We start from the raw sequence: 9670 nt of genomic DNA on the forward strand, positions 1-9670 counted from the left end.
GGGGAGAAAGGGGGAGGGGAGAGAGGAGAGAGGAAAAGCGGAGCCTTGTTGTCCTGTCTGCTCCGCGCCCCTCTGCCCAAGAGAAGTTTCAGGCTTTCCTGATCCTACTTAAACTCTCCAGCAGCATAGTTTGCATCTGAATACCGTGCTGTTAGATAACAATAGTGTGCCCAGATCCGGGACAATCTCGAGGGTGGGGAGAGCTCTCTCCCATCACGTTTCTCACGGGAAGAGGCGGAAATACACGAGATAGCTCGGTTCACCTCGATTCCCAGTCGTTTCCTGGGGGGGCCTCGTGAGAACTCTAAGATTTAGAAGTTCCCACCTTTACCCGCCCGAGACTGTCCACCTGGAATTGAGCTTCCATCCCCAGCACATCTCCCATCTCAATGTGTTTGTACTGGCTAGTTTTCATGTGTGGAAGGCCTTCCTTCCTCATCTCTTGGAATTCCTCATTTCCTGCAAGACTCAGTTCAAGCCTGCCTTCTTCATGAAGCCTACCCCTTAATTACTAGGGCCCCCCATCATTGCATTGTATTTGTCTTACACACATGTTTATATAGCCATATATGACTAGGCAGTCTTCAATTGGAGAATATAAACTCCTTAAGTGCAGGCTGTTTTGTGTTATCTGTGTTTCCTTAATACTCAACACAGTGTCTGGATCAACATGGGTGTTTAAGAAATGCTTGTTGATTGATGGATGGATATGAATCAGTCAGTCAATAAGCACTTATTAAGTCCCTACTACATGCCAGGCACCGTGCTAAGTCCTGGGACTACAAAGTCAGTGCCTGACCTCAAGGAGTTCACAATCTAATGGGAGGAAGAACTGGCAAACAGCTATGTAGAAATAAGCTACTTGTTTGCATGCTGCCTCTCCCATTAGATTGTGAGTTCATTCCACGTGTGGTGGACAGCCAGTGAAAATGCCAGAGCCAAGAGATGGGGTGTCTTGTTCAAGGAGCAGGAAGGTGATCAGTGCCATTGAATCAAAGAGTATGTGGAAGGGGATAAATTGCAAGAAGGCTAGAAAGGTGGTGGAAAGGGGAGGAAAAGCTGGATTTTGGGAAACTGTGAACACCAAAAAGAGGGTTTGTTTTTAGAGGTGATAGGAAGCCAGTGGAGTTTATTGAGTAGGGGCTGACACAGTCACACCTATGCTTTAGGAAAAGCCCTTCGGTGGCTGGCTGGAGAATGGACTAGAATTCAGGTATTCGTTGTTCTGCAGACCTTGGAGGTCCCTTCTAGGTCTGAGATTCAATGAGTGTCCAAGATTTGAGACTCAAGGAGATCAACTATCTATGTGCCACATTTGAGAAAGGACATGGACAAGCTAGGGGACATCCAGAGAGGCATGACCAGAATCAAGAGTAAAGGTACTGAAAACCATGCCATAGAGAGATGGGTAGAAGAAAGAAGAGATATTTCTCTTGGAGAAGAGGAGAGTTAGAGATATAACAGCATTCATTAAATATTTGCAGGGTTTTCATGTTCTGCTTGGTATCAGAGGGCAGAGTGGAAATTACAGGGAAGCTGATTCCAGCTAAATATAAGAAACACACTAATAACCGGAGCTGTCCAAACATAGAATGGGCTGGTTGGTAAGGTAGTAAGGTCTCCATCACTGGAGGTATTTAAGCAAAGCCTAGATGGTCACATTTCAGGAATATTCTGTTCAGGTAAAGATTGGACTACATGGCCTTTAAGTACTCTTGCACAGATGAGATTATGATTCTATGAAATAGTTGGAGAAGTCTACATGCAGTAAAAACATTCCAGTGCAAAGTGGGAAAGACCTTGACCACCAACTCTGGCTCTGTCATTGACTGGCTACGCAGCCTTGAGTTAGTTCCTTCTCTGGATCATAGGTTCTTCCTCTTCATAATTGGGTAATGATCTCTGCCTTACTGCCTCCTGAGGCGGTATGATGAAAATGAGGTGAGACAAGGTTTGGGGAAACAATCAGAGCCCCGCATGGCATCGAGGATCACCTTGGCTTGCATTTGAACAGCCCTTTATATTTACAAAACTCTGCAAACCCGGCAAGCAAATAAAGAGGTCTTATTATCCCCATTTTACAGAAGATGACTCAGTCTCATCTAGGTTAAGGGACTTACCCAAGGTCACACAGTGAATCTGTACCAGAGCCAAGACCAGGCTTCTGGACCCTTGTACCATAGGGCTCAAGTGTGAATACAAGGTTCCCTCACTTGAGCAGCTTCCACGAGCCTGAATCTACCCTCTGCAGCAGGGCACCCCCTCAGCACATCACAACCTCCCTCCCTCCCCCCACCCCCCATAAGTTCCCGAGGGCGGTGTGTCACTGGAAGCGAAAATAGCTCCTCCTCGTGCCTCCTGGTGCCGCCCGCCCTGAGTGAGAAACGCACCCAGAAATACCTCGTCTCGCGCACATGACGCCATCCTCTTTCCAAATTGCACAGGAGAGGAAGGAAACCTGTCTTCTAGCTTGGGGAACAGGATGTTAACAAGAGGCAGCAGGCAGAGAGGCTTCTTGGGGCAGTGGAAAGAACAGTCCCTTGTTACTTGACCATTTGACTGAATCTCAGTTTCCACATCTATAAAATGGAGAAAGCGCATTGTAAACTTGAAACTTGCAAAGGGAGCTATTAGTGTAATACTGATGAAGGTCAGACCAATCTTGAATCATGAGGATGATGAAAAACAACAATCTGTTTCCCAGCCCACAAGTGGAGTCCTGCCTGACTTCTGAAGCCTCCATCTCCAGGCTCTCCAGCATTCGTCTTGATGGGAAGGGGACACTGTTTCTCCTAGACTTAAAGCTAAGAATTCAGTTTCTTTGCACCTCTGGCAGATTGTCTACTGGACCAGATGAGTGTGACCTTGGTTTTCTTCACAGATGGATGATAATGACCCATAGAAATCAATCCATTAATCAAAGTTTTGCTAACTCTGCTGTGTAACTAGCCCTGTGCCCAGCAACAGCTTTAAGGCAGACAGAGGAGCAAGGCTGGATCTGCCTTCAGGGAGTTTACAGTCTAGAAGGAGGCAGAGCTCAGATGCAGGTCTTTCTAAAGAGCAGTATATAACCAGATCTTAGTGGTTTAAACCATGTTTTAAACTCTAGGAGCTATAAGAATCCAGAGAAGGGAAAGTCCCATGTTGAATAGAGTCAATCAGGGAAGGCTTTGAAAAGGGGGTGAGAATCTGTGAGGTCTTTTAGAATAGATAGGATTTGGCTCAATAGGGAACAGGAGGCTGAGCATCCTGATAAGGTTTCTAGGGGATCTGAGAATATCCTGTGCAGAAAAGCTGAAGTGGAAAGGGTCTTGGCATGTTGCAGACCATAAGGAGATTGTTTTGACGAGTGGAAGGTCTCTAAGGCTGGATGATTTTTAAAAGGCTTTGAATGCCAAGCAAGAAATGTAGATCACAACTTGTAGCCATAAGAGGTAACAAGAGAAGGGGAGACGTGTTTTGCTGAAACCACTTGGGTGACCTTGAATTGTATCCTAAAAGCTTCATTGTTTTTTCCTGCTTTATGAACTTTCCCTGACAGCGGAGGCATCCATATCCAGAAGTTCCTTCAGCACTCTGCCTAGTGGTCTTATCTGGACACATTTGTGGTTGTGACAGTCTTTATCTTTCTGTTTTCAGCTTCTCTGGTACCCAGCAGAGGTCCAGGGGGAAGCATGAGATATCACTTGGGGAAGGGGGGAGATGTCACTCAATAGTCAGCCCAAGCTGACTCTATGTACTTGGTGGGAAGGGGACGAGATTCCCAAGGACACAGGGAGCCCAAAATGCCCATGTTTTTGACTTTATCCATGGGAACCTCAGATCAGTGATGCATCTTGCTCACAATCTGGGGGCTCCTTACAGGTACCTCTAGATACAGACACAGTCCAGACTAGGTGGTAGCAGGAGTCAATTCATTTTAATACATCAAATAAATATCAAACACAAACACTGTACTGGCCATGCAGGATGCCAATGATGGGACCCTGGAATCTCTGACTGTCAGGAAGCACTTCAGAGAGGAACAATGACTCAAAAGGCATTGTCAAGGACTAAGTTGTCACTAGCCTTCTACTCTATCTGTTTCCAACATTTTGAGCCATTTATAGCACAGGCTGGCACAGAGGATAAGAATTCCCCAGGGACACACAGGGACATACAGAGTCTGGAACCATAAAGCTCTGTCACAAAGAGTCCCTTTCCCTCTTCCATTGTGAGTGTGTGTGTGTCTGTGTCTGTCTGTCTCTCTGTGCATGTCTCTCTGTCTCTGTCTATCTCTGTCACTCTCTGCTTCTCTGTCTTTATCTTTGTCTTTCTGTCTCTCTTTATCTCTATCTTTGTCTATCTCTGTTGCTCTGTCTGTCCATCTCTGTCTGTCTGTGTCTGTCTCTCTTTGTCTCTGTCTCTCTGTTTCTCTCCGTCTGTCTGTCTCTCTCTGTATATGTCTCTCTCTCTCTATCTGTCTGTCTGTCTATGTCTCTCTCTTTCTTTCTCTCTCCCTCTCTCTGTCTGTCTCTCTCTCCATCTCTCACTGTCTCTCTCTCCCTGTCTCTTTGTCTGTCTCTCTGTCTCTGTCTCTCTCTGTGTGTCTCTGTCTCTCTCTCTGTCTCTCTCTGTGTCTGTCTGTCTGTCTCCCTCTCCCTCTCTTTCTGTATGTCTGTCTGTCTCTGCCCCCACCACCACAGCAAGGTCATTGTCAACAGTTTGCTGCCTTCTTGCCCCCATTGCAGTGGTTGTACAGATGAATGAGACATAAGTACCTGCCCTCAGGGAGGTTCCTCAGTGATATACCAGTAACTATAACCCCAAAACAAAACAAGCGCATAAGAGAGGTATGAAAGGAATATTCCATGAGGATGGGGAGACAGAGAGAGGATCACCAGAGGAATCAACAAACACTTCACAGAGGAGATGAGCCCAGAGTCCAGTTTTTAAGCAAGTGTAGGATTTCAACAGGATGAGATAGGGACAAGGGGAATCATTCTAGGCAGGAGAGACAGGGAAGATGGAGGTGGGGGTCAGAGGTAGATGGTGAGTTGTCAGGTTTGTTTGGATTCAAACTGCCCCTTAGGAAGCTTCACTGTACCAGAAAGAAGCAATTTTTGGTGGCAGTACACCAAGCGTTGCTGGGGGACCCTGGCCAATTCTATCTGCTCTGTAGCCTCTGTTGGGGGCTGATGGAATTCATCTATGTGGAAGAGTTGGGCAGAAAGAGAAGGGTTCTCTAGTATTGGAGTGAGGGAGGGAAAGGTATGAGAAGAAGGAAAGAGGGAGAATATTTTAATGAAACCAGGGATTTTCTAGGTTCTGTTTCTTAAACAATCATCTGAACTGGAAAGCCCCAGGTGGCAAATCCTTCACCAACAGGTGGAGGCTGGAGGCAGCCCAGGGCACGGAGGTAGTATTAGGTTAGTGACAGTGAAAGTTCTGCCTTTTCCACCACAAGGGTAGACTTGGGAATCTTTGTCTGCTCTCTACCAGCCTTTGATCCCACTTAATGAGAGTAGCCCTAGGTGAAGTTTCCCTTTCCAGAGACTCATCAAACACTCCAAACCAAATCCCTAGGGAGGCCAAACTGCTTGAGTGGCTCTTCTAGCTGTTAGCTCCTCCACCCACACACTCCTAAGCCTGAGTCCACAGGGTTGCCCCTCCTTCATGATGGTGAGGAATAGAGCAGAAATCCAGGCTGCCCAATCCAGTCTGAACTGGAAATTGCAAGAACTGGATTCTAATTCCACCTTTACCACTGACTCACAATGAGACCGTAGCAAGGTACCAAGCCTTTGGGAACCTCAGTTTCATCATCTATAGAAAGGGGTTTGTTGGGTTATATGTTGGGGACCTAGTGACAGGGAGACTAATGACAAGAGGAGGAAGATGAGGAGTAAGGAACCTGAGGATGCATGAACCAGATTGTGTAAAGGGGTATGGGCTAAGAAGACTGAGTTGGTGCCCTGGTGTCTTAGAATAAGTAATGAACTTTTAGCAGGAAGATCTAGGTGTGAATCTGGATTACTTCTTATGTGACCTCACCATCTTCCCCATAGAATCATAGAATTAGAGCTGGAAGGGAACTTAGAGTTCATTGAATCCAACCCCCTCTTTTTATAGGAGAAGAAACTGAGGCTAGGCGCTTCAGTCCCATATGACCTGGGTCAGAAGGAAGGGGAGCATACACAATGGAGAACTCACAGATTTTGTGGTAGTATGGGACTCTAGACAAATCCCTGGCCAACATAGAAAACACAGGAAAGTTCAAAGCATTTAAGGGTGCCCAAATAGGAGTCAGGCAATGAATATGACGCAGCAGTGTGGTGCAGGGGAGAGTCTGCCAGCTCAGCCACTCTTTGTAACCCTGGGAAAATCCTTTCCCTCTCTGTGCCTCAGCTTCCCCATCTATAAAAACAGAAGTTTGACCTAAATGATCTCTAGGTTCCTTTCTAGAATCTTATGAGTCCTGGACTTCCCCAAACCAACCTTCAACCCTGGTATGTAGAAGGGTCCTAAGTCAATGACTTTTCTGGGGTCAGATGCTATGGAGGACCCAACCAGGAGCCTGAGGCATTGTGTTACAGAGGAGGGTTTGGAGACCAAGGACCATGGAACAGTGCTGAGAAAAGCATTGGTTCTGGAGTTCTCCTCCTGGTTCTGCTGCTCACTGCTTGTTACTTCAGGCAAGTCACTGAATCTCTTTTTGTTATCTGTAAAACATAGGGGTTGGATTAGACAGAGATCTTCCAGCTCTCAATCTATAATTCTATGTCTGGAAGGATGGGAGACACTTTACATGACTTACCAAAAGGATGAGACCCTAAGATCAGATGGATAACAGCCTGTCAAAGGAGGAAACAACCAGACCATGTCTGAAACAGAGCAGCTCCCTGGAGGAGTCTGGTCAATGAGGGCTCTGCATTTGGAGAATAGGTGAGATAGGGAGAACCAGTCTTCCCTTCCCCCCCCCCCCCAAAAAAAACAAATTAATATAGGGAGCATAGTTCTTCAATGATTCATCTGAGTTAGGAGGGCAGGTGAGTTCAGTGGTTCACTCAAAGCTTGGCAAAGTCACATATGTCTAAATCTTTCATGTACCATTTTGCAGTTTTAGGAAGTTCTGAAATATGAGACCTCACAGTAAATCAACTTGAAGACCCTTTGTTTTGTAACAGGGAACTTCTCATTAAAGTGGAAGGTACTAGAGCTATCTAACTTAGAGAAGAGAGGATTCAAGGGGAGGGTATGGCAGCTACCTTCAAATCGTTGGAAGGACTTCGCGTGAAGAAAGGATTGGATTCATTCTGCTCCAGAAGGCATAATTAGGAGAGAAAATGGAAGTTAAAGGGAATTTAGCCCTCAGATTCAAGGCACCAATTCTTCCATTTAGAATCAGTCCAGGGAACCTCACATCTGGTAGAGTTTCCAGGTCTTTCTATCTCTCTAGATCCCTGAGCCCCAGTTTGAAGGCCTGACCCTCTCGGGCCCTCACTTGACTTCTTGGGTTCCCAGATCTCCATTCTTCTATGGCTGCCACCATCTCCCAGCTCCTGCTTCCTGTTCCCACTCTCCTCTTTCCCTTCTCTCCACTCACTCCAGACTACATGAGAATGTTTTTGAGGGTTGATTCACAAAGGGAAGATAATACACAGATTCAGAAATAACACATTAGAGAAAGGTTATTAGAAATGCAGACAAAAGCAAGCTATCCAGTTCCAGACTAGACAGTCCTTTAGCTTCCTAAACCACAGTTCTATAAACCCAGCATCCTTCTTAGCCAATCAGGAAACCTCCTAAGGTCCTGGTGGGTTGTTGGGCGGGGGGGATGTTATGCTCACCCTATATGACTTCAGGATAATGACATCTCTCCTCTCATTACTAGAAAAAGGGGAAAGGAGGTTCATTAACAACCACCATAATAATCACACTCTCATTTCTATAGGCTGTAAGGTTTACAAAACATTTTGCTGAAAACAGCTCTGGGAGATGGGTACTGCAAGGATTATTATACCATTTTACAGAAGAGAAACTGAGGTTTACAAAAGCCAACTGTTTTCTTAAGAGACATCTTGAAACTCCCTATAACAATGAACTTCCTATTAATCAGAACTGTCCAGGTATAAATTGAACTGTCTCAGGAGGGAGGTAATTCTTTAATCACTGGAGGAGTTTGAAAGAATGACCACTTGTCAAAGAAGCAGTAGAGGATTTCTGTCAGCATTAGGAGGCTGGAAAAGACATCTGCCAAGGTACCTTTCTTGCCTTTTTTTACTCTTTGAATTCTTGAGCAAGAAACAGCCTACCCAATGTTAAACTAAAGGACAAAAAATAGGTAGTTTAATTAGCATCAGCATATATCTATTAAATTTTTCGAAGGCACTGTGCTAGGCACTGAAAATACACAGACAAAAAAATGAAATGGCTTTTGTTCTCAATGAGCTTGTATTCTACCATTTATAATATGTATACAGATAAGCAAATACTGAGGATGTATACCAGGTCATTTCGAGAAGTAGAGAGCTCCACCAACAAGGGGAATCAGGAGCATCCTTACGTAGGAAATAGCACTTGAGCTGAGCTCTGAAAGAAGATAGAGATCCTAAGAGGAACAGGTGAGGAAGGCAGGTGTACTAAACATGGCGGGCAGCCTATGCACAGGCACATGTTTGGAGCTAGGGGAACTCTGAGGAGAGCTGTTGGACTAGCATGTGTCACTGATGAAGAGCCATAATGATAACAATAACTAGTGTACATACAGGGCTTTAATGTTGCCAAACAAACTTGCAAATATCACCTCATTTGGTGCTCATGACAACCCTGAGAAGTAGACAATATTTGTCAATGTTGTTCAGTGGTTTCATTCGGGTAGACTCTCTGTGACCCAATTTGGGGTTTTCTTGGCGTAAACACTGCAGTGAGCTGCCATTTCCTTCTCCAGCTCATTTTACAGATGAGGTGGTCTTCCTGATTTCAGACCCAACACCACTGCACCACCTAACTGCCCCTAGGTGATATTATTACTTCCCATTTTACAGAAGAGGAAACTGAGGCAGACAGAAGTTAAATATGACTTGCCTAAGATAATATTTGATGTCTGAGACTAGATTTGAACATAGGGCTTCCTGAATCCAGGCCCGGTGCTCCATTTGTTGGGCCATCCTAGCTGCTTCTATGAAATAAAACTGAAAAGACAGGTAGGACCAGATTGTGCAGAGTTTGAACACCAGATGGAGGATTTTATATTTTACCCTTGAAGCAGTAGGGTACCATCGAAGACTTTGGAATAAGGAAGGAACATGGTCAGATTTGTCTTTTAAACGTATCAATTTGTTAGTGATATGAAGAAGAGATTGGAGTAGAGAGATAATAGAAGCAAGGAGACCAATGAGGAGACATTTGCAATCATTTAGGGAAGAGGCGATAAGGGTCTAATCTAGGGGTGGGGAACCTGCAGCCTCAAGGCCACATGTGGCCCTCTAGGTTCTCAAGTGTGGCTCATTGACTGAATCCAAATTTCACAGAACAAGTCCCCTTAATAATAAAAGGATTTATCTGTAAAACTTGCACTCAGTTTAAAGGCTGCCCCTGAGGGTCTAGAAGACCACATGTGGCTTCAGGTTCCCCACCCCTGGTCTAAGTTAAGATAATAGTCACATGAGATGATGTGCTAGATGAATGG

Source organism: Notamacropus eugenii, chromosome 6 (genome assembly GCF_028372415.1).
Source record: "Notamacropus eugenii isolate mMacEug1 chromosome 6, mMacEug1.pri_v2, whole genome shotgun sequence".
In the NCBI taxonomy this organism is placed as follows: domain Eukaryota; kingdom Metazoa; phylum Chordata; class Mammalia; order Diprotodontia; family Macropodidae; genus Notamacropus; species Notamacropus eugenii.